Raw genomic sequence first — 22,641 nt, 5'->3', positions numbered from 1 at the left:
TGTAGGACAGGGTTGATAAATGGCGACCTCGAGGTGTCTCTGCCTCCTTAGCGCAGTAGGTAGCGCGTCAGTCTCATAATCTGAAGGTCCTGAGTTCGATCCTCAGAGGGGGCAGCTTCTGTGTGTTTTTTTTAATAGACTATTTTACAGCTGTTGGAATGAAATCTTTGTTCCCAAGTAAGATCAGATTGAACATTTTCGAACCATTTATTAAAGAAAGAGCATCCATTGGAGAATGCAGGTATCGATCCCGCTACTTCTCGCATGCTAAACGAGCGCTCTACCATTTGAGCTAATTCCCCACATTTGACAACGTATGACACGTGGCTGCCCAGAGCTAGGTGAAAATGATTAACTTATTTTTATTTGATGATGATGATGATGATGATGTTGTTGTTGTTGTTGTTGTTGTTTCAGACAGTTGTTGCCTTAGGTTTCATTCCTTCTTTTTATCCTCATTACCAGTAAAACCATTTGAGCTAATTCCCAACACTTGACAACGTATGACACGTGGCTTCCCAGAGCTAGGTGAAAATGATTAACTTATTTTTATTTGATGATGATGATGATGATGTTGTTGTTGTTGTTGTTTCAGACAGTTGTTGCCTTAGGTTTCATTCCTTCTTTTTATCCTCATTACCAGTAAAACCATTTGAGCTAATTCCCCACACTTGACAACGTATGACACGTGGCTGCCCAGAGCTAGGTGAAAATGATTAACTTATTTTTATTTGATGATGATGATGATGATGATGTTGTTGTTGTTGTTGTTGTTTCAGACAGTTGTTGCCTTAGGTTTCATTCCTTCTTTTTATCCTCATTACCAGTAAAACCAGGTAGGAGAAAAAAAAAAAAAAAGTATTGTCCTTCGAGCCGGAATTGAACCAGCGACCTAAGGATGCCAATGTGTTCCACTACAGTCCTCCGCTCTACCAGCTGAGCTATCGAAGGAAGGGTGGGAGGGTTGCTCCTTGAGGACAATACACAATTCAGCAAAAGGCTGGCAAGCTCAGCTGACTGCAGCAGTCAATAGCTGCCACCACTGTTTTTCTTCTTGTTGCCGAGTGTGCGTTAACAGTGCTTCCAGAACACAGGGGCCAGTGGCACAATGGATAGTCTGACTACACATCAGAAGATTGTAGGTTTGACTCCTGCCTGGCTCGCGACTGTTGTTGTATGCTTGTTTACCCTCAGCTTTGGAAATTTGTAGGACAGGGTTGATAAATGGCGACCTCGAGGTGTCTCTGCCTCCTTAGCGCAGTAGGTAACGCGTCAGTCTCATAATCTGAAGGTCCTGAGTTCGATCCTCAGAGGGGGCAGCTTCTGTGTGTTTTTTTTAATAGACTATTTTACAGCTGTTGGAATGAAATCTTTGTTCCCAAGTTAGACCAGATTGAACATTTTCGAACCATTTATTAAAGAAAGAGCATCCATTGGAGAATGCAGGTATCGATCCCGCTACTTCTCGCATGCTAAACGAGCGCTCTACCATTTGAGCTAATTCCCCACATTTGACAACGTATGACACGTGGCTGCCCAGAGCTAGGTGAAAATGATTAACTTATTTTTATTTGATGATGATGATGATGATGATGTTGTTGTTGTTGTTGTTGTTGTTTCAGACAGTTGTTGCCTTAGGTTTCATTCCTTCTTTTTATCCTCATTACCAGTAAAACCATTTGAGCTAATTCCCAACACTTGACAACGTATGACACGTGGCTTCCCAGAGCTAGGTGAAAATGATTAACTTATTTTTATTTGATGATGATGATGATGATGTTGTTGTTGTTGTTGTTTCAGACAGTTGTTGCCTTAGGTTTCATTCCTTCTTTTTATCCTCATTACCAGTAAAACCATTTGAGCTAATTCCCCACACTTGACAACGTATGACACGTGGCTGCCCAGAGCTAGGTGAAAATGATTAACTTATTTTTATTTGATGATGATGATGATGATGATGTTGTTGTTGTTGTTGTTGTTGTTTCAGACAGTTGTTGCCTTAGGTTTCATTCCTTCTTTTTATCCTCATTACCAGTAAAACCAGGTAGGAGAAAAAAAAAAAAAAGTATTGTCCTTCGAGCCGGAATTGAACCAGCGACCTAAGGATGCCAATGTGTTCCACTACAGTCCTCCGCTCTACCAGCTGAGCTATCGAAGGAAGGATGGGAGGGTGGCTCTTTGAGGACAATACACAATTCAGCAAAAGGCTGGCAAGCTCAGCTGACTGCAGCAGTCAATAGCTGCCACCACTGTTTTTCTTCTTGTTGCCGAGTGTGCGTTAACAGTGCTTCCAGAACACAGGGGCCAGTGGCACAATGGATAGTCTGACTACACATCAGAAGATTGTAGGTTTGACTCCTGCCTGGCTCGCGACTGTTGTTGTATGCTTGTTTACCCTCAGCTTTGGAAATTTGTAGGACAGGGTTGATAAATGGCGACCTCGAGGTGTCTCTGCCTCCTTAGCGCAGTAGGTAGCGCGTCAGTCTCATAATCTGAAGGTCCTGAGTTCGATCCTCAGAGGGGGCAGCTTCTGTGTGTTTTTTTTAATAGACTATTTTAAAGCTGTTGGAATGAAATCTTTGTTCCCAAGTAAGACCAGATTGAACATTTTCGAACCATTTATTAAAGAAAGAGCATCCATTGGAGAATGCAGGTATCGATCCCGCTACTTCTCGTATGCTAAACGAGCGCTCTACCATTTGAGCTAATTCCCCACATTTGACAACGTATGACACGTGGCTGCCCAGAGCTAGGTGAAAATGATTAACTTATTTTTATTTGATGATGATGATGATGATGTTGTTGTTGTTGTTGTTTCAGACAGTTGTTGCCTTAGGTTTCATTCCTTCTTTTTATCCTCATTACCAGTAAAACCATTTGAGCTAATTCCCCACACTTGACAACGTATGACACGTGGCTGCCCAGAGCTAGGTGAAAATGATTAACTTATTTTTATTTGATGATGATGATGATGATGATGTTGTTGTTGTTGTTGTTGTTTCAGACAGTTGTTGCCTTAGGTTTCATTCCTTCTTTTTATCCTCATTACCAGTAAAACCAGGTAGGAGAAAAAAAAAAAAAAAGTATTGTCCTTCGAGCCGGAATTGAACCAGCGACCTAAGGATGCCAATGTGTTCCACTACAGTCCTCCGCTCTACCAGCTGAGCTATCGAAGGAAGGGTGGGAGGGTTGCTCCTTGAGGACAATACACAATTCAGCAAAAGGCTGGCAAGCTCAGCTGACTGCAGCAGTCAATAGCTGCCACCACTGTTTTTCTTCTTGTTGCCGAGTGTGCGTTAACAGTGCTTCCAGAACACAGGGGCCAGTGGCACAATGGATAGTCTGACTACACATCAGAAGATTGTAGGTTTGACTCCTGCCTGGCTCGCGACTGTTGTTGTATGCTTGTTTACCCTCAGCTTTGGAAATTTGTAGGACAGGGTTGATAAATGGCGACCTCGAGGTGTCTCTGCCTCCTTAGCGCAGTAGGTAGCGCGTCAGTCTCATAATCTGAAGGTCCTGAGTTCGATCCTCAGAGGGGGCAGCTTCTGTGTGTTTTTTTTAATAGACTATTTTAAAGCTGTTGGAATGAAATCTTTGTTCCCAAGTAAGACCAGATTGAACATTTTCGAACCATTTATTAAAGAAAGAGCATCCATTGGAGAATGCAGGTATCGATCCCGCTACTTCTCGTATGCTAAACGAGCGCTCTACCATTTGAGCTAATTCCCCACATTTGACAACGTATGACACGTGGCTGCCCAGAGCTAGGTGAAAATGATTAACTTATTTTTATTTGATGATGATGATGATGATGATGATGTTGTTGTTGTTGTTGTTGTTGTTGTTGTTGTTGTTGTTGTTGTTGTTGTTGTTTCAGACAGTTGTTGCCTTAGGTTTCATTCCTTCTTTTTATCCTCATTACCAGTAAAACCATTTGAGCTAATTCCCAACACTTGACAACGTATGACACGTGGCTTCCCAGAGCTAGGTGAAAATGATTAACTTATTTTTATTTGATGATGATGATGATGATGTTGTTGTTGTTGTTGTTTCAGACAGTTGTTGCCTTAGGTTTCATTCCTTCTTTTTATCCTCATTACCAGTAAAACCATTTGAGCTAATTCCCCACACTTGACAACGTATGACACGTGGCTGCCCAGAGCTAGGTGAAAATGATTAACTTATTTTTATTTGATGATGATGATGATGATGATGTTGTTGTTGTTGTTGTTGTTTCAGACAGTTGTTGCCTTAGGTTTCATTCCTTCTTTTTATCCTCATTACCAGTAAAACCAGGTAGGAGAAAAAAAAAAAAAAAGTATTGTCCTTCGAGCCGGAATTGAACCAGCGACCTAAGGATGCCAATGTGTTCCACTACAGTCCTCCGCTCTACCAGCTGAGCTATCGAAGGAAGGGTGGGAGGGTTGCTCCTTGAGGACAATACACAATTCAGCAAAAGGCTGGCAAGCTCAGCTGACTGCAGCAGTCAATAGCTGCCACCACTGTTTTTCTTCTTGTTGCCGAGTGTGCGTTAACAGTGCTTCCAGAACACAGGGGCCAGTGGCACAATGGATAGTCTGACTACACATCAGAAGATTGTAGGTTTGACTCCTGCCTGGCTCGCGACTGTTGTTGTATGCTTGTTTACCCTCAGCTTTGGAAATTTGTAGGACAGGGTTGATAAATGGCGACCTCGAGGTGTCTCTGCCTCCTTAGCGCAGTAGGTAACGCGTCAGTCTCATAATCTGAAGGTCCTGAGTTCGATCCTCAGAGGGGGCAGCTTCTGTGTGTTTTTTTTAATAGACTATTTTACAGCTGTTGGAATGAAATCTTTGTTCCCAAGTTAGACCAGATTGAACATTTTCGAACCATTTATTAAAGAAAGAGCATCCATTGGAGAATGCAGGTATCGATCCCGCTACTTCTCGCATGCTAAACGAGCGCTCTACCATTTGAGCTAATTCCCCACATTTGACAACGTATGACACGTGGCTGCCCAGAGCTAGGTGAAAATGATTAACTTATTTTTATTTGATGATGATGATGATGATGATGTTGTTGTTGTTGTTGTTGTTTCAGACAGTTGTTGCCTTAGGTTTCATTCCTTCTTTTTATCCTCATTACCAGTAAAACCATTTGAGCTAATTCCCAACACTTGACAACGTATGACACGTGGCTTCCCAGAGCTAGGTGAAAATGATTAACTTATTTTTATTTGATGATGATGATGATGATGTTGTTGTTGTTGTTGTTTCAGACAGTTGTTGCCTTAGGTTTCATTCCTTCTTTTTATCCTCATTACCAGTAAAACCATTTGAGCTAATTCCCCACACTTGACAACGTATGACACGTGGCTGCCCAGAGCTAGGTGAAAATGATTAACTTATTTTTATTTGATGATGATGATGATGATGATGTTGTTGTTGTTGTTGTTGTTGTTTCAGACAGTTGTTGCCTTAGGTTTCATTCCTTCTTTTTATCCTCATTACCAGTAAAACCAGGTAGGAGAAAAAAAAAAAAAAGTATTGTCCTTCGAGCCGGAATTGAACCAGCGACCTAAGGATGCCAATGTGTTCCACTACAGTCCTCCGCTCTACCAGCTGAGCTATCGAAGGAAGGATGGGAGGGTGGCTCTTTGAGGACAATACACAATTCAGCAAAAGGCTGGCAAGCTCAGCTGACTGCAGCAGTCAATAGCTGCCACCACTGTTTTTCTTCTTGTTGCCGAGTGTGCGTTAACAGTGCTTCCAGAACACAGGGGCCAGTGGCACAATGGATAGTCTGACTACACATCAGAAGATTGTAGGTTTGACTCCTGCCTGGCTCGCGACTGTTGTTGTATGCTTGTTTACCCTCAGCTTTGGAAATTTGTAGGACAGGGTTGATAAATGGCGACCTCGAGGTGTCTCTGCCTCCTTAGCGCAGTAGGTAGCGCGTCAGTCTCATAATCTGAAGGTCCTGAGTTCGATCCTCAGAGGGGGCAGCTTCTGTGTGTTTTTTTTAATAGACTATTTTAAAGCTGTTGGAATGAAATCTTTGTTCCCAAGTAAGACCAGATTGAACATTTTCGAACCATTTATTAAAGAAAGAGCATCCATTGGAGAATGCAGGTATCGATCCCGCTACTTCTCGTATGCTAAACGACCGCTCTACCATTTGAGCTAATTCCCCACATTTGACAACGTATGACACGTGGCTGCCCAGAGCTAGGTGAAAATGATTAACTTATTTTTATTTGATGATGATGATGATGATGTTGTTGTTGTTGTTGTTTCAGACAGTTGTTGCCTTAGGTTTCATTCCTTCTTTTTATCCTCATTACGAGTAAAACCATTTGAGCTAATTCCCCACACTTGACAACGTATGACACGTGGCTGCCCAGAGCTAGGTGAAAATGATTAACTTATTTTTATTTGATGATGATGATGATGATGATGTTGTTGTTGTTGTTGTTGTTTCAGACAGTTGTTGCCTTAGGTTTCATTCCTTCTTTTTATCCTCATTACCAGTAAAACCAGGTAGGAGAAAAAAAAAAAAAAAGTATTGTCCTTCGAGCCGGAATTGAACCAGCGACCTAAGGATGCCAATGTGTTCCACTACAGTCCTCCGCTCTACCAGCTGAGCTATCGAAGGAAGGATGGGAGGGTGGCTCCTTGAGGACAATACACAATTCAGCAAAAGGCTGGCAAGCTCAGCTGACTGCAGCAGTCAATAGCTGCCACCACTGTTTTTCTTCTTGTTGCCGAGTGTGCGTTAACAGTGCTTCCAGAACACAGGGGCCAGTGGCACAATGGATAGTCTGACTACACATCAGAAGATTGTAGGTTTGACTCCTGCCTGGCTCGCGACTGTTGTTGTATGCTTGTTTACCCTCAGCTTTGGAAATTTGTAGGACAGGGTTGATAAATGGCGACCTCGAGGTGTCTCTGCCTCCTTAGCGCAGTAGGTAGCGCGTCAGTCTCATAATCTGAAGGTCCTGAGTTCGATCCTCAGAGGGGGCAGCTTCTGTGTGTTTTTTTTAATAGACTATTTTAAAGCTGTTGGAATGAAATCTTTGTTCCCAAGTAAGACCAGATTTAACATTTTCGAACCATTTATTAAAGAAAGAGCATCCATTGGAGAATGCAGGTATCGATCCCGCTACTTCTCGTATGCTAAACGAGCGCTCTACCATTTGAGCTAATTCCCCACATTTGACAACGTATGACACGTGGCTGCCCAGAGCTAGGTGAAAATGATTAACTTATTTTTATTTGATGATGATGATGATGATGATGATGTTGTTGTTGTTGTTGTTGTTGTTGTTGTTGTTGTTGTTGTTTCAGACAGTTGTTGCCTTAGGTTTCATTCCTTCTTTTTATCCTCATTACCAGTAAAACCATTTGAGCTAATTCCCAACACTTGACAACGTATGACACGTGGCTTCCCAGAGCTAGGTGAAAATGATTAACTTATTTTTATTTGATGATGATGATGATGATGTTGTTGTTGTTGTTGTTTCAGACAGTTGTTGCCTTAGGTTTCATTCCTTCTTTTTATCCTCATTACCAGTAAAACCATTTGAGCTAATTCCCCACACTTGACAACGTATGACACGTGGCTGCCCAGAGCTAGGTGAAAATGATTAACTTATTTTTATTTGATGATGATGATGATGATGATGTTGTTGTTGTTGTTGTTGTTTCAGACAGTTGTTGCCTTAGGTTTCATTCCTTCTTTTTATCCTCATTACCAGTAAAACCAGGTAGGAGAAAAAAAAAAAAAAGTATTGTCCTTCGAGCCGGAATTGAACCAGCGACCTAAGGATGCCAATGTGTTCCACTACAGTCCTCCGCTCTACCAGCTGAGCTATCGAAGGAAGGATGGGAGGGTGGCTCTTTGAGGACAATACACAATTCAGCAAAAGGCTGGCAAGCTCAGCTGACTGCAGCAGTCAATAGCTGCCACCACTGTTTTTCTTCTTGTTGCCGAGTGTGCGTTAACAGTGCTTCCAGAACACAGGGGCCAGTGGCACAATGGATAGTCTGACTACACATCAGAAGATTGTAGGTTTGACTCCTGCCTGGCTCGCGACTGTTGTTGTATGCTTGTTTACCCTCAGCTTTGGAAATTTGTAGGACAGGGTTGATAAATGGCGACCTCGAGGTGTCTCTGCCTCCTTAGCGCAGTAGGTAGCGCGTCAGTCTCATAATCTGAAGGTCCTGAGTTCGATCCTCAGAGGGGGCAGCTTCTGTGTGTTTTTTTTAATAGACTATTTTAAAGCTGTTGGAATGAAATCTTTGTTCCCAAGTAAGACCAGATTGAACATTTTCGAACCATTTATTAAAGAAAGAGCATCCATTGGAGAATGCAGGTATCGATCCCGCTACTTCTCGTATGCTAAACGAGCGCTCTACCATTTGAGCTAATTCCCCACATTTGACAACGTATGACACGTGGCTGCCCAGAGCTAGGTGAAAATGATTAACTTATTTTTATTTGATGATGATGATGATGATGTTGTTGTTGTTGTTGTTTCAGACAGTTGTTGCCTTAGGTTTCATTCCTTCTTTTTATCCTCATTACCAGTAAAACCATTTGAGCTAATTCCCCACACTTGACAACGTATGACACGTGGCTGCCCAGAGCTAGGTGAAAATGATTAACTTATTTTTATTTGATGATGATGATGATGATGATGTTGTTGTTGTTGTTGTTGTTGTTTCAGACAGTTGTTGCCTTAGGTTTCATTCCTTCTTTTTATCCTCATTACCAGTAAAACCAGGTAGGAGAAAAAAAAAAAAAAAGTATTGTCCTTCGAGCCGGAATTGAACCAGCGACCTAAGGATGCCAATGTGTTCCACTACAGTCCTCCGCTCTACCAGCTGAGCTATCGAAGGAAGGGTGGGAGGGTTGCTCCTTGAGGACAATACACAATTCAGCAAAAGGCTGGCAAGCTCAGCTGACTGCAGCAGTCAATAGCTGCCACCACTGTTTTTCTTCTTGTTGCCGAGTGTGCGTTAACAGTGCTTCCAGAACACAGGGGCCAGTGGCACAATGGATAGTCTGACTACACATCAGAAGATTGTAGGTTTGACTCCTGCCTGGCTCGCGACTGTTGTTGTATGCTTGTTTACCCTCAGCTTTGGAAATTTGTAGGACAGGGTTGATAAATGGCGACCTCGAGGTGTCTCTGCCTCCTTAGCGCAGTAGGTAGCGCGTCAGTCTCATAATCTGAAGGTCCTGAGTTCGATCCTCAGAGGGGGCAGATTCTGTGTGTTTTTTTTAATAGACTATTTTACAGCTGTTGGAATGAAATCTTTGTTCCCAAGTTAGACCAGATTGAACATTTTCGAACCATTTATTAAAGAAAGAGCATCCATTGGAGAATGCAGGTATCGATCCCGCTACTTCTCGCATGCTAAACGAGCGCTCTACCATTTGAGCTAATTCCCCACATTTGACAACGTATGACACGTGGCTGCCCAGAGCTAGGTGAAAATGATTAACTTATTTTTATTTGATGATGATGATGATGATGTTGTTGTTGTTGTTGTTGTTTCAGACAGTTGTTGCCTTAGGTTTCATTCCTTCTTTTTATCCTCATTACCAGTAAAACCATTTGAGCTAATTCCCAACACTTGACAACGTATGACACGTGGCTTCCCAGAGCTAGGTGAAAATGATTAACTTATTTTTATTTGATGATGATGATGATGATGTTGTTGTTGTTGTTGTTTCAGACAGTTGTTGCCTTAGGTTTCATTCCTTCTTTTTATCCTCATTACCAGTAAAACCATTTGAGCTAATTCCCCACACTTGACAACGTATGACACGTGGCTGCCCAGAGCTAGGTGAAAATGATTAACTTATTTTTATTTGATGATGATGATGATGATGATGTTGTTGTTGTTGTTGTTGTTGTTTCAGACAGTTGTTGCCTTAGGTTTCATTCCTTCTTTTTATCCTCATTACCAGTAAAACCAGGTAGGAGAAAAAAAAAAAAAAGTATTGTCCTTCGAGCCGGAATTGAACCAGCGACCTAAGGATGCCAATGTGTTCCACTACAGTCCTCCGCTCTACCAGCTGAGCTATCGAAGGAAGGATGGGAGGGTGGCTCTTTGAGGACAATACACAATTCAGCAAAAGGCTGGCAAGCTCAGCTGACTGCAGCAGTCAATAGCTGCCACCACTGTTTTTCTTCTTGTTGCCGAGTGTGCGTTAACAGTGCTTCCAGAACACAGGGGCCAGTGGCACAATGGATAGTCTGACTACACATCAGAAGATTGTAGGTTTGACTCCTGCCTGGCTCGCGACTGTTGTTGTATGCTTGTTTACCCTCAGCTTTGGAAATTTGTAGGACAGGGTTGATAAATGGCGACCTCGAGGTGTCTCTGCCTCCTTAGCGCAGTAGGTAGCGCGTCAGTCTCATAATCTGAAGGTCCTGAGTTCGATCCTCAGAGGGGGCAGCTTCTGTGTGTTTTTTTTAATAGACTATTTTAAAGCTGTTGGAATGAAATCTTTGTTCCCAAGTAAGACCAGATTGAACATTTTCGAACCATTTATTAAAGAAAGAGCATCCATTGGAGAATGCAGGTATCGATCCCGCTACTTCTCGTATGCTAAACGAGCGCTCTACCATTTGAGCTAATTCCCCACATTTGACAACGTATGACACGTGGCTGCCCAGAGCTAGGTGAAAATGATTAACTTATTTTTATTTGATGATGATGATGATGATGTTGTTGTTGTTGTTGTTTCAGACAGTTGTTGCCTTAGGTTTCATTCCTTCTTTTTATCCTCATTACCAGTAAAACCATTTGAGCTAATTCCCCACACTTGACAACGTATGACACGTGGCTGCCCAGAGCTAGGTGAAAATGATTAACTTATTTTTATTTGATGATGATGATGATGATGATGTTGTTGTTGTTGTTGTTGTTTCAGACAGTTGTTGCCTTAGGTTTCATTCCTTCTTTTTATCCTCATTACCAGTAAAACCAGGTAGGAGAAAAAAAAAAAAAAAGTATTGTCCTTCGAGCCGGAATTGAACCAGCGACCTAAGGATGCCAATGTGTTCCACTACAGTCCTCCGCTCTACCAGCTGAGCTATCGAAGGAAGGGTGGGAGGGTTGCTCCTTGAGGACAATACACAATTCAGCAAAAGGCTGGCAAGCTCAGCTGACTGCAGCAGTCAATAGCTGCCACCACTGTTTTTCTTCTTGTTGCCGAGTGTGCGTTAACAGTGCTTCCAGAACACAGGGGCCAGTGGCACAATGGATAGTCTGACTACACATCAGAAGATTGTAGGTTTGACTCCTGCCTGGCTCGCGACTGTTGTTGTATGCTTGTTTACCCTCAGCTTTGGAAATTTGTAGGACAGGGTTGATAAATGGCGACCTCGAGGTGTCTCTGCCTCCTTAGCGCAGTAGGTAGCGCGTCAGTCTCATAATCTGAAGGTCCTGAGTTCGATCCTCAGAGGGGGCAGATTCTGTGTGTTTTTTTTAATAGACTATTTTACAGCTGTTGGAATGAAATCTTTGTTCCCAAGTTAGACCAGATTGAACATTTTCGAACCATTTATTAAAGAAAGAGCATCCATTGGAGAATGCAGGTATCGATCCCGCTACTTCTCGCATGCTAAACGAGCGCTCTACCATTTGAGCTAATTCCCCACATTTGACAACGTATGACACGTGGCTGCCCAGAGCTAGGTGAAAATGATTAACTTATTTTTATTTGATGATGATGATGATGATGTTGTTGTTGTTGTTGTTGTTTCAGACAGTTGTTGCCTTAGGTTTCATTCCTTCTTTTTATCCTCATTACCAGTAAAACCATTTGAGCTAATTCCCAACACTTGACAACGTATGACACGTGGCTTCCCAGAGCTAGGTGAAAATGATTAACTTATTTTTATTTGATGATGATGATGATGATGTTGTTGTTGTTGTTGTTTCAGACAGTTGTTGCCTTAGGTTTCATTCCTTCTTTTTATCCTCATTACCAGTAAAACCATTTGAGCTAATTCCCCACACTTGACAACGTATGACACGTGGCTGCCCAGAGCTAGGTGAAAATGATTAACTTATTTTTATTTGATGATGATGATGATGATGATGTTGTTGTTGTTGTTGTTGTTGTTTCAGACAGTTGTTGCCTTAGGTTTCATTCCTTCTTTTTATCCTCATTACCAGTAAAACCAGGTAGGAGAAAAAAAAAAAAAAGTATTGTCCTTCGAGCCGGAATTGAACCAGCGACCTAAGGATGCCAATGTGTTCCACTACAGTCCTCCGCTCTACCAGCTGAGCTATCGAAGGAAGGATGGGAGGGTGGCTCTTTGAGGACAATACACAATTCAGCAAAAGGCTGGCAAGCTCAGCTGACTGCAGCAGTCAATAGCTGCCACCACTGTTTTTCTTCTTGTTGCCGAGTGTGCGTTAACAGTGCTTCCAGAACACAGGGGCCAGTGGCACAATGGATAGTCTGACTACACATCAGAAGATTGTAGGTTTGACTCCTGCCTGGCTCGCGACTGTTGTTGTATGCTTGTTTACCCTCAGCTTTGGAAATTTGTAGGACAGGGTTGATAAATGGCGACCTCGAGGTGTCTCTGCCTCCTTAGCGCAGTAGGTAGCGCGTCAGTCTCATAATCTGAAGGTCCTGAGTTCGATCCTCAGAGGGGGCAGCTTCTGTGTGTTTTTTTTAATAGACTATTTTAAAGCTGTTGGAATGAAATCTTTGTTCCCAAGTAAGACCAGATTGAACATTTTCGAACCATTTATTAAAGAAAGAGCATCCATTGGAGAATGCAGGTATCGATCCCGCTACTTCTCGTATGCTAAACGAGCGCTCTACCATTTGAGCTAATTCCCCACATTTGACAACGTATGACACGTGGCTGCCCAGAGCTAGGTGAAAATGATTAACTTATTTTTATTTGATGATGATGATGATGATGATGATGTTGTTGTTGTTGTTGTTGTTGTTGTTGTTGTTGTTGTTGTTGTTTCAGACAGTTGTTGCCTTAGGTTTCATTCCTTCTTTTTATCCTCATTACCAGTAAAACCATTTGAGCTAATTCCCAACACTTGACAACGTATGACACGTGGCTTCCCAGAGCTAGGTGAAAATGATTAACTTATTTTTATTTGATGATGATGATGATGATGTTGTTGTTGTTGTTGTTTCAGACAGTTGTTGCCTTAGGTTTCATTCCTTCTTTTTATCCTCATTACCAGTAAAACCATTTGAGCTAATTCCCCACACTTGACAACGTATGACACGTGGCTGCCCAGAGCTAGGTGAAAATGATTAACTTATTTTTATTTGATGATGATGATGATGATGATGTTGTTGTTGTTGTTGTTGTTTCAGACAGTTGTTGCCTTAGGTTTCATTCCTTCTTTTTATCCTCATTACCAGTAAAACCAGGTAGGAGAAAAAAAAAAAAAAAGTATTGTCCTTCGAGCCGGAATTGAACCAGCGACCTAAGGATGCCAATGTGTTCCACTACAGTCCTCCGCTCTACCAGCTGAGCTATCGAAGGAAGGGTGGGAGGGTTGCTCCTTGAGGACAATACACAATTCAGCAAAAGGCTGGCAAGCTCAGCTGACTGCAGCAGTCAATAGCTGCCACCACTGTTTTTCTTCTTGTTGCCGAGTGTGCGTTAACAGTGCTTCCAGAACACAGGGGCCAGTGGCACAATGGATAGTCTGACTACACATCAGAAGATTGTAGGTTTGACTCCTGCCTGGCTCGCGACTGTTGTTGTATGCTTGTTTACCCTCAGCTTTGGAAATTTGTAGGACAGGGTTGATAAATGGCGACCTCGAGGTGTCTCTGCCTCCTTAGCGCAGTAGGTAGCGCGTCAGTCTCATAATCTGAAGGTCCTGAGTTCGATCCTCAGAGGGGGCAGATTCTGTGTGTTTTTTTTAATAGACTATTTTACAGCTGTTGGAATGAAATCTTTGTTCCCAAGTTAGACCAGATTGAACATTTTCGAACCATTTATTAAAGAAAGAGCATCCATTGGAGAATGCAGGTATCGATCCCGCTACTTCTCGCATGCTAAACGAGCGCTCTACCATTTGAGCTAATTCCCCACATTTGACAACGTATGACACGTGGCTGCCCAGAGCTAGGTGAAAATGATTAACTTATTTTTATTTGATGATGATGATGATGATGTTGTTGTTGTTGTTGTTGTTTCAGACAGTTGTTGCCTTAGGTTTCATTCCTTCTTTTTATCCTCATTACCAGTAAAACCATTTGAGCTAATTCCCAACACTTGACAACGTATGACACGTGGCTTCCCAGAGCTAGGTGAAAATGATTAACTTATTTTTATTTGATGATGATGATGATGATGTTGTTGTTGTTGTTGTTTCAGACAGTTGTTGCCTTAGGTTTCATTCCTTCTTTTTATCCTCATTACCAGTAAAACCATTTGAGCTAATTCCCCACACTTGACAACGTATGACACGTGGCTGCCCAGAGCTAGGTGAAAATGATTAACTTATTTTTATTTGATGATGATGATGATGATGATGTTGTTGTTGTTGTTGTTGTTGTTTCAGACAGTTGTTGCCTTAGGTTTCATTCCTTCTTTTTATCCTCATTACCAGTAAAACCAGGTAGGAGAAAAAAAAAAAAAAGTATTGTCCTTCGAGCCGGAATTGAACCAGCGACCTAAGGATGCCAATGTGTTCCACTACAGTCCTCCGCTCTACCAGCTGAGCTATCGAAGGAAGGATGGGAGGGTGGCTCTTTGAGGACAATACACAATTCAGCAAAAGGCTGGCAAGCTCAGCTGACTGCAGCAGTCAATAGCTGCCACCACTGTTTTTCTTCTTGTTGCCGAGTGTGCGTTAACAGTGCTTCCAGAACACAGGGGCCAGTGGCACAATGGATAGTCTGACTACACATCAGAAGATTGTAGGTTTGACTCCTGCCTGGCTCGCGACTGTTGTTGTATGCTTGTTTACCCTCAGCTTTGGAAATTTGTAGGACAGGGTTGATAAATGGCGACCTCGAGGTGTCTCTGCCTCCTTAGCGCAGTAGGTAGCGCGTCAGTCTCATAATCTGAAGGTCCTGAGTTCGATCCTCAGAGGGGGCAGCTTCTGTGTGTTTTTTTTAATAGACTATTTTAAAGCTGTTGGAATGAAATCTTTGTTCCCAAGTAAGACCAGATTGAACATTTTCGAACCATTTATTAAAGAAAGAGCATCCATTGGAGAATGCAGGTATCGATCCCGCTACTTCTCGTATGCTAAACGAGCGCTCTACCATTTGAGCTAATTCCCCACATTTGACAACGTATGACACGTGGCTGCCCAGAGCTAGGTGAAAATGATTAACTTATTTTTATTTGATGATGATGATGATGATGTTGTTGTTGTTGTTGTTTCAGACAGTTGTTGCCTTAGGTTTCATTCCTTCTTTTTATCCTCATTACCAGTAAAACCATTTGAGCTAATTCCCCACACTTGACAACGTATGACACGTGGCTGCCCAGAGCTAGGTGAAAATGATTAACTTATTTTTATTTGATGATGATGATGATGATGATGTTGTTGTTGTTGTTGTTGTTTCAGACAGTTGTTGCCTTAGGTTTCATTCCTTCTTTTTATCCTCATTACCAGTAAAACCAGGTAGGAGAAAAAAAAAAAAAAAGTATTGTCCTTCGAGCCGGAATTGAACCAGCGACCTAAGGATGCCAATGTGTTCCACTACAGTCCTCCGCTCTACCAGCTGAGCTATCGAAGGAAGGGTGGGAGGGTTGCTCCTTGAGGACAATACACAATTCAGCAAAAGGCTGGCAAGCTCAGCTGACTGCAGCAGTCAATAGCTGCCACCACTGTTTTTCTTCTTGTTGCCGAGTGTGCGTTAACAGTGCTTCCAGAACACAGGGGCCAGTGGCACAATGGATAGTCTGACTACACATCAGAAGATTGTAGGTTTGACTCCTGCCTGGCTCGCGACTGTTGTTGTATGCTTGTTTACCCTCAGCTTTGGAAATTTGTAGGACAGGGTTGATAAATGGCGACCTCGAGGTGTCTCTGCCTCCTTAGCGCAGTAGGTAGCGCGTCAGTCTCATAATCTGAAGGTCCTGAGTTCGATCCTCAGAGGGGGCAGATTCTGTGTGTTTTTTTTAATAGACTATTTTACAGCTGTTGGAATGAAATCTTTGTTCCCAAGTTAGACCAGATTGAACATTTTCGAACCATTTATTAAAGAAAGAGCATCCATTGGAGAATGCAGGTATCGATCCCGCTACTTCTCGCATGCTAAACGAGCGCTCTACCATTTGAGCTAATTCCCCACATTTGACAACGTATGACACGTGGCTGCCCAGAGCTAGGTGAAAATGATTAACTTATTTTTATTTGATGATGATGATGATGATGTTGTTGTTGTTGTTGTTGTTTCAGACAGTTGTTGCCTTAGGTTTCATTCCTTCTTTTTATCCTCATTACCAGTAAAACCATTTGAGCTAATTCCCAACACTTGACAACGTATGACACGTGGCTTCCCAGAGCTAGGTGAAAATGATTAACTTATTTTTATTTGATGATGATGATGATGATGTTGTTGTTGTTGTTGTTTCAGACAGTTGTTGCCTTAGGTTTCATTCCTTCTTTTTATCCTCATTACCAGTAAAACCATTTGAGCTAATTCCCCACACTTGACAACGTATGACACGTGGCTGCCCAGAGCTAGGTGAAAATGATTAACTTATTTTTATTTGATGATGATGATGATGATGATGTTGTTGTTGTTGTTGTTGTTGTTTCAGACAGTTGTTGCCTTAGGTTTCATTCCTTCTTTTTATCCTCATTACCAGTAAAACCAGGTAGGAGAAAAAAAAAAAAAAGTATTGTCCTTCGAGCCGGAATTGAACCAGCGACCTAAGGATGCCAATGTGTTCCACTACAGTCCTCCGCTCTACCAGCTGAGCTATCGAAGGAAGGATGGGAGGGTGGCTCTTTGAGGACAATACACAATTCAGCAAAAGGCTGGCAAGCTCAGCTGACTGCAGCAGTCAATAGCTGCCACCACTGTTTTTCTTCTTGTTGCCGAGTGTGCGTTAACAGTGCTTCCAGAACACAGGGGCCAGTGGCACAATGGATAGTCTGACTACACATCAGAAGATTGTAGGTTTGACTCCTGCCTGGCTCGCGACTGTTGTTGTATGCTTGTTTACCCTCAGCTTTGGAAATTTGTAGGACAGGGTTGATAAATGGCGACCTCGAGGTGTCTCTGCCTCCTTAGCGCAGTAGGTAGCGCGTCAGTCTCATAATCTGAAGGTCCTGAGTTCGATCCTCAGAGGGGGCAGCTTCTGTGTGTTTTTTTTAATAGACTATTTTAAAGCTGTTGGAATGAAATCTTTGTTCCCAAGTAAGACCAGATTGAACATTTTCGAACCATTTATTAAAGAAACAGCATCCATTGGAGAATGCAGGTATCGATCCCGCTACTTCTCGTATGCTAAACGAGCGCTCTACCATTTGAGCTAATTCCCCACATTTGACAACGTATGACACGTGGCTGCCCAGAGCTAGGTGAAAATGATTAACTTATTTTTATTTGATGATGATGATGATGATGATGTTGTTGTTGTTGTTGTTGTTTCAGACAGTTGTTGCCTTAGGTTTCATTCCTTCTTTTTATCCTCATTACCAGTAAAACCAGGTAGGAGAAAAAAAAAAAAAAAGTATTGTCCTTCGAGCCGGAATTGAACCAGCGACCTAAGGATGCCAATGTGTTCCACTACAGTCCTCCGCTCTACCAGCTGAGCTATCGAAGGAAGGGTGGGAGGGTTGCTCCTTGAGGACAATACACAATTCAGCAAAAGGCTGGCAAGCTCAGCTGACTGCAGCAGTCAATAGCTGCCACCACTGTTTTTCTTCTTGTTGCCGAGTGTGCGTTAACAGTGCTTCCAGAACACAGGGGCCAGTGGCACAATGGATAGTCTGACTACACATCAGAAGATTGTAGGTTTGACTCCTGCCTGGCTCGCGACTGTTGTTGTATGCTTGTTTACCCTCAGCTTTGGAAATTTGTAGGACAGGGTTGATAAATGGCGACCTCGAGGTGTCTCTGCCTCCTTAGCGCAGTAGGTAGCGCGTCAGTCTCATAATCTGAAGGTCCTGAGTTCGATCCTCAGAGGGGGCAGCTTCTGTGTGTTTTTTTTAATAGACTATTTTACAGCTGTTGGAATGAAATCTTTGTTCCCAAGTTAGACCAGATTGAACATTTTCGAACCATTTATTAAAGAAAGAGCATCCATTGGAGAATGCAGGTATCGATCCCGCTACTTCTCGCATGCTAAACGAGCGCTCTACCATTTGAGCTAATTCCCCACATTTGACAACGTATGACACGTGGCTGCCCAGAGCTAGGTGAAAATGATTAACTTATTTTTATTTGATGATGATGATGATGATGATGTTGTTGTTGTTGTTGTTGTTGTTGTTTCAGACAGTTGTTGCCTTAGGTTTCATTCCTTCTTTTTATCCTCATTACCAGTAAAACCATTTGAGCTAATTCCCCACACTTGACAACGTATGACACGTGGCTGCCCAGAGCTAGGTGAAAATGATTAACTTATTTTTATTTGATGATGATGATGATGATGATGTTGTTGTTGTTGTTGTTGTTTCAGACAGTTGTTGCCTTAGGTTTCATTCCTTCTTTTTATCCTCATTACCAGTAAAACCAGGTAGGAGAAAAAAAAAAAAAAAGTATTGTCCTTCGAGCCGGAATTGAACCAGCGACCTAAGGATGCCAATGTGTTCCACTACAGTCCTCCGCTCTACCAGCTGAGCTATCGAAGGAAGGGTGGGAGGGTTGCTCCTTGAGGACAATACACAATTCAGCAAAAGGCTGGCAAGCTCAGCTGACTGCAGCAGTCAATAGCTGCCACCACTGTTTTTCTTCTTGTTGCCGAGTGTGCGTTAACAGTGCTTCCAGAACACAGGGGCCAGTGGCACAATGGATAGTCTGACTACACATCAGAAGATTGTAGGTTTGACTCCTGCCTGGCTCGCGACTGTTGTTGTATGCTTGTTTACCCTCAGCTTTGGAAATTTGTAGGACAGGGTTGATAAATGGCGACCTCGAGGTGTCTCTGCCTCCTTAGCGCAGTAGGTAGCGCGTCAGTCTCATAATCTGAAGGTCCTGAGTTCGATCCTCAGAGGGGGCAGCTTCTGTGTGTTTTTTTTAATAGACTATTTTACAGCTGTTGGAATGAAATCTTTGTTCCCAAGTTAGACCAGATTGAACATTTTCGAACCATTTATTAAAGAAAGAGCATCCATTGGAGAATGCAGGTATCGATCCCGCTACTTCTCGCATGCTAAACGAGCGCTCTACCATTTGAGCTAATTCCCCACATTTGACAACGTATGACACGTGGCTGCCCAGAGCTAGGTGAAAATGATTAACTTATTTTTATTTGATGATGATGATGATGATGATGTTGTTGTTGTTGTTGTTGTTGTTGTTTCAGACAGTTGTTGCCTTAGGTTTCATTCCTTCTTTTTATCCTCATTACCAGTAAAACCATTTGAGCTAATTCCCCACACTTGACAACGTATGACACGTGGCTGCCCAGAGCTAGGTGAAAATGATTAACTTATTTTTATTTGATGATGATGATGATGATGATGTTGTTGTTGTTGTTGTTGTTGTTGTTTCAGACAGTTGTTGCCTTAGGTTTCATTCCTTCTTTTTATCCTCATTACCAGTAAAACCAGGTAGGAGAAAAAAAAAAAAAAGTATTGTCCTTCGAGCCGGAATTGAACCAGCGACCTAAGGATGCCAATGTGTTCCACTACAGTCCTCCGCTCTACCAGCTAAGCTATCGAAGGAAGGATGGGAGGGTGGCTCTTTGAGGACAATACACAATTCAGCAAAAGGCTGGCAAGCTCAGCTGACTGCAGCAGTCAATAGCTGCCACCACTGTTTTTCTTCTTGTTGCCGAGTGTGCGTTAACAGTGCTTCCAGAACACAGGGGCCAGTGGCACAATGGATAGTCTGACTACACATCAGAAGATTGTAGGTTTGACTCCTGCCTGGCTCGCGACTGTTGTTGTATGCTTGTTTACCCTCAGCTTTGGAAATTTGTAGGACAGGGTTGATAAATGGCGACCTCGAGGTGTCTCTGCCTCCTTAGCGCAGTAGGTAGCGCGTCAGTCTCATAATCTGAAGGTCCTGAGTTCGATCCTCAGAGGGGGCAGCTTCTGTGTGTTTTTTTTAATAGACTATTTTAAAGCTGTTGGAATGAAATCTTTGTTCCCAAGTAAGACCAGATTGAACATTTTCGAACCATTTATTAAAGAAAGAGCATCCATTGGAGAATGCAGGTATCGATCCCGCTACTTCTCGTATGCTAAACGAGCGCTCTACCATTTGAGCTAATTCCCCACATTTGACAACGTATGACACGTGGCTGCCCAGAGCTAGGTGAAAATGATTAACTTATTTTTATTTGATGATGATGATGATGATGATGTTGTTGTTGTTGTTGTTGTTTCAGACAGTTGTTGCCTTAGGTTTCATTCCTTCTTTTTATCCTCATTACCAGTAAAACCATTTGAGCTAATTCCCCACACTTGACAACGTATGACACGTGGCTGCCCAGAGCTAGGTGAAAATGATTAACTTATTTTTATTTGATGATGATGATGATGATGATGTTGTTGTTGTTGTTGTTGTTTCAGACAGTTGTTGCCTTAGGTTTCATTCCTTCTTTTTATCCTCATTACCAGTAAAACCAGGTAGGAGAAAAAAAAAAAAAAAGTATTGTCCTTCGAGCCGGAATTGAACCAGCGACCTAAGGATGCCAATGTGTTCCACTACAGTCCTCCGCTCTACCAGCTGAGCTATCGAAGGAAGGGTGGGAGGGTTGCTCCTTGAGGACAATACACAATTCAGCAAAAGGCTGGCAAGCTCAGCTGACTGCAGCAGTCAATAGCTGCCACCACTGTTTTTCTTCTTGTTGCCGAGTGTGCGTTAACAGTGCTTCCAGAACACAGGGGCCAGTGGCACAATGGATAGTCTGACTACACATCAGAAGATTGTAGGTTTGACTCCTGCCTGGCTCGCGACTGTTGTTGTATGCTTGTTTACCCTCAGCTTTGGAAATTTGTAGGACAGGGTTGATAAATGGCGACCTCGAGGTGTCTCTGCCTCCTTAGCGCAGTAGGTAGCGCGTCAGTCTCATAATCTGAAGGTCCTGAGTTCGATCCTCAGAGGGGGCAGCTTCTGTGTGTTTTTTTTAATAGACTATTTTACAGCTGTTGGAATGAAATCTTTGTTCCCAAGTTAGACCAGATTGAACATTTTCGAACCATTTATTAAAGAAAGAGCATCCATTGGAGAATGCAGGTATCGATCCCGCTACTTCTCGCATGCTAAACGAGCGCTCTACCATTTGAGCTAATTCCCCACATTTGACAACGTATGACACGTGGCTGCCCAGAGCTAGGTGAAAATGATTAACTTATTTTTATTTGATGATGATGATGATGATGATGTTGTTGTTGTTGTTGTTGTTGTTGTTTCAGACAGTTGTTGCCTTAGGTTTCATTCCTTCTTTTTATCCTCATTACCAGTAAAACCATTTGAGCTAATTCCCCACACTTGACAACGTATGACACGTGGCTGCCCAGAGCTAGGTGAAAATGATTAACTTATTTTTATTTGATGATGATGATGATGATGATGTTGTTGTTGTTGTTGTTGTTTCAGACAGTTGTTGCCTTAGGTTTCATTCCTTCTTTTTATCCTCATTACCAGTAAAACCAGGTAGGAGAAAAAAAAAAAAAAAGTATTGTCCTTCGAGCCGGAATTGAACCAGCGACCTAAGGATGCCAATGTGTTCCACTACAGTCCTCCGCTCTACCAGCTGAGCTATCGAAGGAAGGGTGGGAGGGTTGCTCCTTGAGGACAATACACAATTCAGCAAAAGGCTGGCAAGCTCAGCTGACTGCAGCAGTCAATAGCTGCCACCACTGTTTTTCTTCTTGTTGCCGAGTGTGCGTTAACAGTGCTTCCAGAACACAGGGGCCAGTGGCACAATGGATAGTCTGACTACACATCAGAAGATTGTAGGTTTGACTCCTGCCTGGCTCGCGACTGTTGTTGTATGCTTGTTTACCCTCAGCTTTGGAAATTTGTAGGACAGGGTTGATAAATGGCGACCTCGAGGTGTCTCTGCCTCCTTAGCGCAGTAGGTAGCGCGTCAGTCTCATAATCTGAAGGTCCTGAGTTCGATCCTCAGAGGGGGCAGCTTCTGTGTGTTTTTTTTAATAGACTATTTTACAGCTGTTGGAATGAAATCTTTGTTCCCAAGTTAGACCAGATTGAACATTTTCGAACCATTTATTAAAGAAAGAGCATCCATTGGAGAATGCAGGTATCGATCCCGCTACTTCTCGCATGCTAAACGAGCGCTCTACCATTTGAGCTAATTCCCCACATTTGACAACGTATGACACGTGGCTGCCCAGAGCTAGGTGAAAATGATTAACTTATTTTTATTTGATGATGATGATGATGATGATGTTGTTGTTGTTGTTGTTGTTGTTTCAGACAGTTGTTGCCTTAGGTTTCATTCCTTCTTTTTATCCTCATTACCAGTAAAACCATTTG

The 22,641-nt window shown here is 42.5% G+C and overlaps 41 non-coding genes across 41 annotated transcripts; 21 read left to right on the top strand and 20 right to left on the bottom strand.

Moving 5' to 3' along the window:
• The first annotated feature begins 41 nt into the window (after nt 1-41).
• trnam-cau (transfer RNA methionine (anticodon CAU)) lies at nt 42-114 on the top strand. The gene has a single exon. It is a non-coding gene; the product is annotated as a tRNA-Met (tRNA).
• Nucleotides 115-864: 750 nt separating this feature from the next.
• trnay-gua (transfer RNA tyrosine (anticodon GUA)) lies at nt 865-951 on the bottom strand. The gene is given in 2 exon segments: nt 865-900; nt 915-951. It is a non-coding gene; the product is annotated as a tRNA-Tyr (tRNA).
• A 295-nt stretch (nt 952-1,246) lies between these two features.
• trnam-cau (transfer RNA methionine (anticodon CAU)) lies at nt 1,247-1,319 on the top strand. Its single transcript has one exon. It is a non-coding gene; the product is annotated as a tRNA-Met (tRNA).
• A 752-nt stretch (nt 1,320-2,071) lies between these two features.
• Nucleotides 2,072-2,158, bottom strand: trnay-gua (transfer RNA tyrosine (anticodon GUA)). Its single transcript is given in 2 exon segments — nt 2,072-2,107; nt 2,122-2,158. It is a non-coding gene; the product is annotated as a tRNA-Tyr (tRNA).
• A 295-nt stretch (nt 2,159-2,453) lies between these two features.
• trnam-cau (transfer RNA methionine (anticodon CAU)) lies at nt 2,454-2,526 on the top strand. The gene has a single exon. It is a non-coding gene; the product is annotated as a tRNA-Met (tRNA).
• Nucleotides 2,527-3,089: 563 nt separating this feature from the next.
• trnay-gua (transfer RNA tyrosine (anticodon GUA)) lies at nt 3,090-3,176 on the bottom strand. Its single transcript is given in 2 exon segments — nt 3,090-3,125; nt 3,140-3,176. It is a non-coding gene; the product is annotated as a tRNA-Tyr (tRNA).
• A 295-nt stretch (nt 3,177-3,471) lies between these two features.
• trnam-cau (transfer RNA methionine (anticodon CAU)) lies at nt 3,472-3,544 on the top strand. The gene has a single exon. It is a non-coding gene; the product is annotated as a tRNA-Met (tRNA).
• Nucleotides 3,545-4,327: 783 nt separating this feature from the next.
• Nucleotides 4,328-4,414, bottom strand: trnay-gua (transfer RNA tyrosine (anticodon GUA)). The gene is given in 2 exon segments: nt 4,328-4,363; nt 4,378-4,414. It is a non-coding gene; the product is annotated as a tRNA-Tyr (tRNA).
• Nucleotides 4,415-4,709: 295 nt separating this feature from the next.
• trnam-cau (transfer RNA methionine (anticodon CAU)) lies at nt 4,710-4,782 on the top strand. The gene has a single exon. It is a non-coding gene; the product is annotated as a tRNA-Met (tRNA).
• A 749-nt stretch (nt 4,783-5,531) lies between these two features.
• Nucleotides 5,532-5,618, bottom strand: trnay-gua (transfer RNA tyrosine (anticodon GUA)). The gene is given in 2 exon segments: nt 5,532-5,567; nt 5,582-5,618. It is a non-coding gene; the product is annotated as a tRNA-Tyr (tRNA).
• Nucleotides 5,619-5,913: 295 nt separating this feature from the next.
• Nucleotides 5,914-5,986, top strand: trnam-cau (transfer RNA methionine (anticodon CAU)). Its single transcript has one exon. It is a non-coding gene; the product is annotated as a tRNA-Met (tRNA).
• Nucleotides 5,987-6,549: 563 nt separating this feature from the next.
• Nucleotides 6,550-6,636, bottom strand: trnay-gua (transfer RNA tyrosine (anticodon GUA)). The gene is given in 2 exon segments: nt 6,550-6,585; nt 6,600-6,636. It is a non-coding gene; the product is annotated as a tRNA-Tyr (tRNA).
• Nucleotides 6,637-6,931: 295 nt separating this feature from the next.
• Nucleotides 6,932-7,004, top strand: trnam-cau (transfer RNA methionine (anticodon CAU)). Its single transcript has one exon. It is a non-coding gene; the product is annotated as a tRNA-Met (tRNA).
• Nucleotides 7,005-7,774: 770 nt separating this feature from the next.
• trnay-gua (transfer RNA tyrosine (anticodon GUA)) lies at nt 7,775-7,861 on the bottom strand. The gene is given in 2 exon segments: nt 7,775-7,810; nt 7,825-7,861. It is a non-coding gene; the product is annotated as a tRNA-Tyr (tRNA).
• A 295-nt stretch (nt 7,862-8,156) lies between these two features.
• trnam-cau (transfer RNA methionine (anticodon CAU)) lies at nt 8,157-8,229 on the top strand. The gene has a single exon. It is a non-coding gene; the product is annotated as a tRNA-Met (tRNA).
• A 566-nt stretch (nt 8,230-8,795) lies between these two features.
• Nucleotides 8,796-8,882, bottom strand: trnay-gua (transfer RNA tyrosine (anticodon GUA)). Its single transcript is given in 2 exon segments — nt 8,796-8,831; nt 8,846-8,882. It is a non-coding gene; the product is annotated as a tRNA-Tyr (tRNA).
• A 295-nt stretch (nt 8,883-9,177) lies between these two features.
• trnam-cau (transfer RNA methionine (anticodon CAU)) lies at nt 9,178-9,250 on the top strand. Its single transcript has one exon. It is a non-coding gene; the product is annotated as a tRNA-Met (tRNA).
• Nucleotides 9,251-9,996: 746 nt separating this feature from the next.
• Nucleotides 9,997-10,083, bottom strand: trnay-gua (transfer RNA tyrosine (anticodon GUA)). The gene is given in 2 exon segments: nt 9,997-10,032; nt 10,047-10,083. It is a non-coding gene; the product is annotated as a tRNA-Tyr (tRNA).
• Nucleotides 10,084-10,378: 295 nt separating this feature from the next.
• On the top strand, nt 10,379-10,451 carry trnam-cau (transfer RNA methionine (anticodon CAU)). The gene has a single exon. It is a non-coding gene; the product is annotated as a tRNA-Met (tRNA).
• A 563-nt stretch (nt 10,452-11,014) lies between these two features.
• trnay-gua (transfer RNA tyrosine (anticodon GUA)) lies at nt 11,015-11,101 on the bottom strand. Its single transcript is given in 2 exon segments — nt 11,015-11,050; nt 11,065-11,101. It is a non-coding gene; the product is annotated as a tRNA-Tyr (tRNA).
• Nucleotides 11,102-11,396: 295 nt separating this feature from the next.
• Nucleotides 11,397-11,469, top strand: trnam-cau (transfer RNA methionine (anticodon CAU)). Its single transcript has one exon. It is a non-coding gene; the product is annotated as a tRNA-Met (tRNA).
• A 746-nt stretch (nt 11,470-12,215) lies between these two features.
• trnay-gua (transfer RNA tyrosine (anticodon GUA)) lies at nt 12,216-12,302 on the bottom strand. The gene is given in 2 exon segments: nt 12,216-12,251; nt 12,266-12,302. It is a non-coding gene; the product is annotated as a tRNA-Tyr (tRNA).
• A 295-nt stretch (nt 12,303-12,597) lies between these two features.
• Nucleotides 12,598-12,670, top strand: trnam-cau (transfer RNA methionine (anticodon CAU)). Its single transcript has one exon. It is a non-coding gene; the product is annotated as a tRNA-Met (tRNA).
• Nucleotides 12,671-13,444: 774 nt separating this feature from the next.
• Nucleotides 13,445-13,531, bottom strand: trnay-gua (transfer RNA tyrosine (anticodon GUA)). The gene is given in 2 exon segments: nt 13,445-13,480; nt 13,495-13,531. It is a non-coding gene; the product is annotated as a tRNA-Tyr (tRNA).
• Nucleotides 13,532-13,826: 295 nt separating this feature from the next.
• On the top strand, nt 13,827-13,899 carry trnam-cau (transfer RNA methionine (anticodon CAU)). The gene has a single exon. It is a non-coding gene; the product is annotated as a tRNA-Met (tRNA).
• A 746-nt stretch (nt 13,900-14,645) lies between these two features.
• Nucleotides 14,646-14,732, bottom strand: trnay-gua (transfer RNA tyrosine (anticodon GUA)). The gene is given in 2 exon segments: nt 14,646-14,681; nt 14,696-14,732. It is a non-coding gene; the product is annotated as a tRNA-Tyr (tRNA).
• Nucleotides 14,733-15,027: 295 nt separating this feature from the next.
• On the top strand, nt 15,028-15,100 carry trnam-cau (transfer RNA methionine (anticodon CAU)). Its single transcript has one exon. It is a non-coding gene; the product is annotated as a tRNA-Met (tRNA).
• A 563-nt stretch (nt 15,101-15,663) lies between these two features.
• Nucleotides 15,664-15,750, bottom strand: trnay-gua (transfer RNA tyrosine (anticodon GUA)). The gene is given in 2 exon segments: nt 15,664-15,699; nt 15,714-15,750. It is a non-coding gene; the product is annotated as a tRNA-Tyr (tRNA).
• A 295-nt stretch (nt 15,751-16,045) lies between these two features.
• Nucleotides 16,046-16,118, top strand: trnam-cau (transfer RNA methionine (anticodon CAU)). The gene has a single exon. It is a non-coding gene; the product is annotated as a tRNA-Met (tRNA).
• Nucleotides 16,119-16,864: 746 nt separating this feature from the next.
• trnay-gua (transfer RNA tyrosine (anticodon GUA)) lies at nt 16,865-16,951 on the bottom strand. The gene is given in 2 exon segments: nt 16,865-16,900; nt 16,915-16,951. It is a non-coding gene; the product is annotated as a tRNA-Tyr (tRNA).
• Nucleotides 16,952-17,246: 295 nt separating this feature from the next.
• Nucleotides 17,247-17,319, top strand: trnam-cau (transfer RNA methionine (anticodon CAU)). The gene has a single exon. It is a non-coding gene; the product is annotated as a tRNA-Met (tRNA).
• Nucleotides 17,320-17,704: 385 nt separating this feature from the next.
• trnay-gua (transfer RNA tyrosine (anticodon GUA)) lies at nt 17,705-17,791 on the bottom strand. The gene is given in 2 exon segments: nt 17,705-17,740; nt 17,755-17,791. It is a non-coding gene; the product is annotated as a tRNA-Tyr (tRNA).
• Nucleotides 17,792-18,086: 295 nt separating this feature from the next.
• trnam-cau (transfer RNA methionine (anticodon CAU)) lies at nt 18,087-18,159 on the top strand. Its single transcript has one exon. It is a non-coding gene; the product is annotated as a tRNA-Met (tRNA).
• A 575-nt stretch (nt 18,160-18,734) lies between these two features.
• trnay-gua (transfer RNA tyrosine (anticodon GUA)) lies at nt 18,735-18,821 on the bottom strand. Its single transcript is given in 2 exon segments — nt 18,735-18,770; nt 18,785-18,821. It is a non-coding gene; the product is annotated as a tRNA-Tyr (tRNA).
• A 295-nt stretch (nt 18,822-19,116) lies between these two features.
• Nucleotides 19,117-19,189, top strand: trnam-cau (transfer RNA methionine (anticodon CAU)). The gene has a single exon. It is a non-coding gene; the product is annotated as a tRNA-Met (tRNA).
• Nucleotides 19,190-19,769: 580 nt separating this feature from the next.
• On the bottom strand, nt 19,770-19,856 carry trnay-gua (transfer RNA tyrosine (anticodon GUA)). The gene is given in 2 exon segments: nt 19,770-19,805; nt 19,820-19,856. It is a non-coding gene; the product is annotated as a tRNA-Tyr (tRNA).
• Nucleotides 19,857-20,151: 295 nt separating this feature from the next.
• Nucleotides 20,152-20,224, top strand: trnam-cau (transfer RNA methionine (anticodon CAU)). The gene has a single exon. It is a non-coding gene; the product is annotated as a tRNA-Met (tRNA).
• Nucleotides 20,225-20,793: 569 nt separating this feature from the next.
• Nucleotides 20,794-20,880, bottom strand: trnay-gua (transfer RNA tyrosine (anticodon GUA)). The gene is given in 2 exon segments: nt 20,794-20,829; nt 20,844-20,880. It is a non-coding gene; the product is annotated as a tRNA-Tyr (tRNA).
• Nucleotides 20,881-21,175: 295 nt separating this feature from the next.
• Nucleotides 21,176-21,248, top strand: trnam-cau (transfer RNA methionine (anticodon CAU)). Its single transcript has one exon. It is a non-coding gene; the product is annotated as a tRNA-Met (tRNA).
• A 575-nt stretch (nt 21,249-21,823) lies between these two features.
• Nucleotides 21,824-21,910, bottom strand: trnay-gua (transfer RNA tyrosine (anticodon GUA)). The gene is given in 2 exon segments: nt 21,824-21,859; nt 21,874-21,910. It is a non-coding gene; the product is annotated as a tRNA-Tyr (tRNA).
• Nucleotides 21,911-22,205: 295 nt separating this feature from the next.
• Nucleotides 22,206-22,278, top strand: trnam-cau (transfer RNA methionine (anticodon CAU)). Its single transcript has one exon. It is a non-coding gene; the product is annotated as a tRNA-Met (tRNA).
• The last annotated feature ends 363 nt before the right edge of the window (nt 22,279-22,641 follow it).

The sequence above is a fragment of the Acipenser ruthenus genome, chromosome 39 (genome assembly GCF_902713425.1).
Source record: "Acipenser ruthenus chromosome 39, fAciRut3.2 maternal haplotype, whole genome shotgun sequence".
Classification (NCBI taxonomy): Eukaryota; Metazoa; Chordata; class Actinopteri; order Acipenseriformes; family Acipenseridae; genus Acipenser; species Acipenser ruthenus.
This window is presented reverse-complemented; position numbering and strand designations above follow the sequence as displayed.